Source organism: Hippopotamus amphibius, chromosome 3 (assembly GCF_030028045.1).
Source record: "Hippopotamus amphibius kiboko isolate mHipAmp2 chromosome 3, mHipAmp2.hap2, whole genome shotgun sequence".
Lineage (NCBI taxonomy): Eukaryota > Metazoa > Chordata > Mammalia > Artiodactyla > Hippopotamidae > Hippopotamus > Hippopotamus amphibius.
In genome coordinates this window covers 113022044-113027708 of record NC_080188.1, presented here as the reverse complement: position 1 = coordinate 113027708, position 5665 = coordinate 113022044, and the positions used below count along the sequence as shown (strand labels likewise).

The window sequence follows — 5665 nt, the reverse complement described above, 5'->3', positions numbered from 1 at the left end:
TCACCAGGGATCATGATAACATGAAGCCAGTCTTATAAACTCTATCAGGACCAGGATGCGTCCACAACTTCAGTCCTGAGTGCCACTCTCTGTTTGCCTGAGCTGTGTGCCTTGTCATCGGAGCTGGATGTAAGGCCACTCCAGAAACAGCTCTGGGGAGAGAACCTGAAAGACACAGGCTAGAGTGAAAGTGAGTCTCAGAACCACCCCAGATGCCTGGTGGAGAGGATCTGGAGTTCCCACTGGAGGTGTGTCAGGCTGGAGAGCACCGTCTGCTAAGGTGGGTAATTGTCTATCAGCAATTCTACTGAGTTCCATCCACCAGAGCTGATTCAGAGAGCTGAGGTTGCCTGTTCTCCTCTCCTTCCTCTCCCCCCAAATCTGCACCCTACCCATCCCCTACTCTGTCAGCCTTTCAGCATTTCCTGAGATCCCACTGCATTCAGGGCTCCTGGGTAATCTCTTCCAGCTCCCCACCCACTACGTGTTCATAACCTAACTTGTGATGGGATGAAAGTTAATGTACATCAAGTGTCTACCCTGCTTCCAGAACTGTGCTAAGTACACTCACACATGTTGTCTTCCCGTTCTCACAGAAACTGAGGAAACTGAAGCTCAAAGGGCTTGAGTAACTCTGCCAGCTCTCCTGACTCTTTCCAGTGCACTTTTTGCCCAGTAAATGTTTACCAAGGAGATTAACTCCCACTTCCAGGCTGCTGCACACCCCCATCTGCCCCATCCAGCCCCGCCTTCCTCATTGTTCAAGGTCCAGCCCCTTCCCTCCTCTTTCTGAAGCCCTCGCAGGTCACCCCAACGGTTCCTACTGCAGAATGGGCACCACCCAACGTCACTCCTGTGTCACGGGAGCAACCTTGTCTCTCAACAAAATTTCAAGATCCTAAATGGCCAAAGACATGCTTATGGATCGTTGTTAAATAACTGTTGAACAACCACAATCGGTCGAATACTTTTGGGTAACAGTAATTGTTCAAATATTTGCTATTCGCTTGATACAAAACTTAGAACAGCCTCTGCTTTCAGAAGTTACAGTGTGATAGGGAAACAAAACAACCCAGTGAGGGGGAAGGAAAGACGTGGAAACATTAACAAAGCCCTGTTAAACAATTCTAAATATACCTGGGTGGGTCAAACTCCATGAGCAGATTACAACAGCACACAGAAAGAGAATTCAGTCAGGTAAGGGAACACTGTCTAGGAGGGCTGGGGGATGGCTTTGCAGGCTTTAAGGAGGGAATCTGGAGGTACTTCACTAGCTGAGAACCTCAGGGTACATCTGCAAGGCTTCTGGTCAAAGTCACCATAACGGAGAATTACTGATAGATGTGCCCCTGAAGGAATACAATGGTCCTCTGGGAGTTGGGATGAGAGTAGCAGATTAGGAGGAAACATTGTCTGACTGCACCGTGGTAGGAAGGGAGAAAGGGGAAGTTGGGGAAGAGGACAAGAAACCTCATTTACTGGAAAGCAGGATCAAGGAGCTCAGCCTAAACCCAATGCTCCGTGTGACCGTGTGTGTGTGTGTGTGTGTGTGTGTGTGTGTGTGTGTGTGTGTGTGTGTGTGTGTGTTTGTAGGGAAACCAGTTGTAATCGTATGAGAAAAAAAGGAAAACATGAATAACCATTGTAGACCAGAGACTCATGGACATTTGCATTTGGGCCAAATTAAACCCCGAAACAAAGACAGAAAAGGAAGAGTGAATATGGAAAACTACATTGGTAGTGTAAAACAATTATACTCCAATAAGGACCTGGGGGGGGGGGGGGTGGGTAGGGGTAGAGAAAAAACAAACATTACGTGGGTCACCTGGGTGGAGAACCTGGAGTATAGTGCAGAAAGTTGACTTTGCGGGTTAAATTTCAAGGCTGAATCATGTGATAAGATTCTGCTACACCTCCAGGACACTGACATTCAGTGTTGCATATTTTTAACTATATTTATAGATACAGACACAAGAGAGTGGGGAAGTGACCTCACATTTATTGATTATTTACTGTGTTCCAGACATTCAGATGTTTTACATTCACTTTTTTCATTAGGGCACAGAGCAAACCTGAGAAGTAGACATATTTTCTCTGTATCACAGGTGAGAAAAATACAGGGTTGGACAAAATGTTCAATTGGGTTTTTCTGTAAGATGGTATGGAAAAACCCAAACAAACCATTTGGCCAACCCTATAGCTTATCCAAGGATACACAACTAGATAGTGCCATTATCAGAATTAAAACTCGGGTCTGTCTGGCTTCACAGCCCATGTCCTAAACACCATGGCATGATACTTCCCATTACATCTTGTAAGGAAGCCTTATACTCGCTTGGGGCTCTCCCTCACTGTACCTAGTACAGGAGCGCATGCTCAAGTGACACTGTCTGAGTGATGATCGGCTGTTCCCTCTGCAGATGATACCTGGAGAACTAGCCCTTGCCACTGGCAACTACACCCCAGTTACCCGCTTCATCTTGCTGGGATTCTCCAGTTATCCAGACCTCCAGAAGATTCTTTTTGGAGGCTTCCTGCTCATCTACGCCGTGACCGTGGTGGGCAACCTGGGAATGATGGCACTCATCTTCACAGACCCCCGTCTCCACAGCCCCATGTACTTCTTTCTCAGTGTCCTCTCTTTTCTTGATATTTGTTACTCTTCTGTGGTCACACCCAAGCCGTTAGTCAACTTTCTCGCCTCTGACAGGTCCATCTCTTTCAAGGGCTGTGTGGTCCAGATGACCTTCTTTGTGATGCATGCGACGGCTGAGAGCTTCCTGCTGGCCTCCATGGCCTATGACCACTTCATGGCCAACTGCTGACCCCTCCATTATGCTTCTGTCATGACGAAGGGGACCTGTCTCTGGCTGGTGGCTGCTTCCTATGCATTTGCTGGAGCTAATTCCACTATCCAGACTGGGAATGTCTTCACCCTGCCTTTCTGGGCCCAACCAGGTACCACACTACTTCTGTGACATCTAACCTCTTCTCCTCCTGGCTTGTGCCAACACAGCCATGGCCGACGTGGTCCTCTATATCTTCTCTGTTCTGGTTACCTTTCTCCCTGCTGCCCTCATCCTCACCTCCTACAGCTTGGTCTTGGTGACCATTGGGAGGATGCGCTCAGCAGCTGGGAAGGAGAAAGCCCTCTCCACATGTGCCTCCCACTTCCTGGCCATTGCCATCTTCTATAGCACTGTGATTTTCACCTATGTCCAAACTCATGGATCCACTAATGATACCAGTGGCCAAGTAGTATCTGTCTTCTACACCATCATAACCCCCATGCTCAGCCCCTTCATCTACAGCCTCCGCAACAAGGAGGTGAAGGATGCCCTGCAGAGGAAGCTCCAGGTCCACATGTTTCCCTGCTGAGCCCTGTGAGGTTGTTTGTTGGAATGAGGAAGGCCTGGCATCTTTCAATCAGATTGTGAATTGACCTAATCAGGAGCAGCCTGATTTTTGAAGAAGGTGGAAGAAATAAGAAAGAAACAATAAATATCATACTTTGTGATGATCTTAGTTTACAAATGAAGGATACCTGACTCAGTAAAAATAAATTAACTACCTAAAGTCATGCAGTTGGTAGGAGAGTGAGTATTCAACATCAGGACTTCCACACCAAAACCAGAGCTATTTCAATTACCCATGGCCCCAAGTCTTTTATTGGCAGCTCATCATAACAGCTAAAACACATCAGACAAGCGGCAACAAAATCCTTTCTGTTTTGCCACTGATTTAGTAACATGGGGGTAGGCTACAGTGGCTCCGTTCTTTCTTCCTGTTCCAAAAAGAAAGGTGACCAGAATAGAAGTGGGTCTATTTCTTACTGCTGCTGCATTTAATGAATTGTCTCATTAAATAAAACCTCAGGATCAAGAGAGAACTTTCTTCATACATCTCTTTTCTAGCCAGATATATGAAGGTCTCATAATTCTCCAGAGTGTGTGTGTGTGGGGAGGTGTGTGTGTGTGTGTGTGTGTGTGTGTGTGTGTGTCTTTGTGTTATTTAGGCAGCTACGGCACTATATAAGATACTGTGCTTTAGGAGATTGATTCAAAAAAATTCTATCTGGCCTGAACATCTTTAGGTGTACATGTAATATGGTGAGTATATGTGGTTTAGAGAATCATACAAATGAAGAAGCTGAACTTGACCTCATTCAGGGTTGAACACTGGACTAAAATGCATGCTCTTAAATTAATTTAAAGTCTTGACCTGAACTGAATTGGAATCACCCTGAGATTTTTGGATCATTAAAAAAGCTTTTTTCCGATCTATCTTAAGGGTGTTATTCTAAATTTAGAAAATCTTACTATACAAACAGACTTATCATAGCATCATTTTTGAAAACAAAAAAATTAGAAGAAACCTAAATGTTCAAAGGAGGAAAAGGATTTAAAAGTTCATCTCCTAGATGGATTATGATGTAACCATTAAATGTTATGCTTATGAAGACTACATGATACACGGAAAATAGCAGCCCAGAACATCTAGCGTGTGATAAAAATGTGTGGCAAATAAACCTGGGAATATATGTATATGTATAACTGAATCACTTTCTGTAGACCAGAGATTAACACAACATTGTAAATCAACTATATTTCCATAAAACAAATCTTTAAAAAAAACAAAAAAAAGGTCATGTAGAGTGCTTTTAATTTTCTGGCCTGAGGGTGGATCACATCACTTCAATCCACATGCTGTTAGCCTGAAACCAGTCTTTTTTTTTTTTTAAAGGATGTTAAGTATACTTTACTTAGCATTTCTAGATTTTTTTTAAGATTTGTTTATTTACTATTTATTTACTTATATATTTTTGGCTGCATTGGGTCTTCACTGCTGTGCAAGCGCTTTCTCTAGTTGTGGTGAGTGGGGCCTACTCTTCATGGTGGTGTGCAGGGTTCTCATTGTAGTGGCTTCTCTTGTTGTGGAGCATAGGCTCTAGGCTCTCAGGCTTCAGTAGTTGCAGCACGTGGGCTCAGTAGTTGTGGCATACCGACTTAGTTGCACCACAGCATGTGGAATCTTCCCAGACCAGGGATAGAACCCGTGTCCCCTGTGTTGACAGGCAGATTCTTAACCACTGCACCACCAGGGAAGTCCCTGAAACCAGTCTTATACCTTCAACATAACTGCAAAGGAGACTGGGAAATGTTGCCTTCTTTTTAATCCAGACATAGGAAAACTAAATGATATTTAATAGATACATAGCTTTGTCTCTGTCACTGGTCAATTGGACAGTTGATTACACCATAGTCTGTATGGAGTTCTAAAACTTCACTAGATTAATCTGAAATAACCTGGTGGTTAACTCACATGTCTACATACTTGGGGTGGACCATTTCTGTGGGTGGAAACTTTTAAACATCCTTTGCCTGTGTAACCTGGATAGACCCTGAGAGCATTTGTAAAGTGAAACAAGTCAGACAGAGAAAGGCAAATATTGTATGATATCACTTACGTGTGGAATCTAAAACATCCACACTCATAAAAACAGAATAAAATGGTGGTTACCAGGGACTGGAGCATGGGGGATAGGAGGGATGATAAGGGTACAAAGTTGCATCAAATAGGAGCTAAGTCCTAGAGATCTACTAACACACAGTATAGTGAATATAGACAACAATATTGTATTATAATCATCAGACTAGCTAAGAGG

At 44.0% G+C, this 5665-nt stretch overlaps 1 pseudogene; it reads left to right on the top strand.

Moving 5' to 3' along the window:
* The first annotated feature begins 2420 nt into the window (after positions 1-2420).
* LOC130848690 (olfactory receptor 1052-like) lies at positions 2421-3378 on the top strand (annotated as a pseudogene).
* Positions 3379-5665: the final 2287 nt, after the last annotated feature.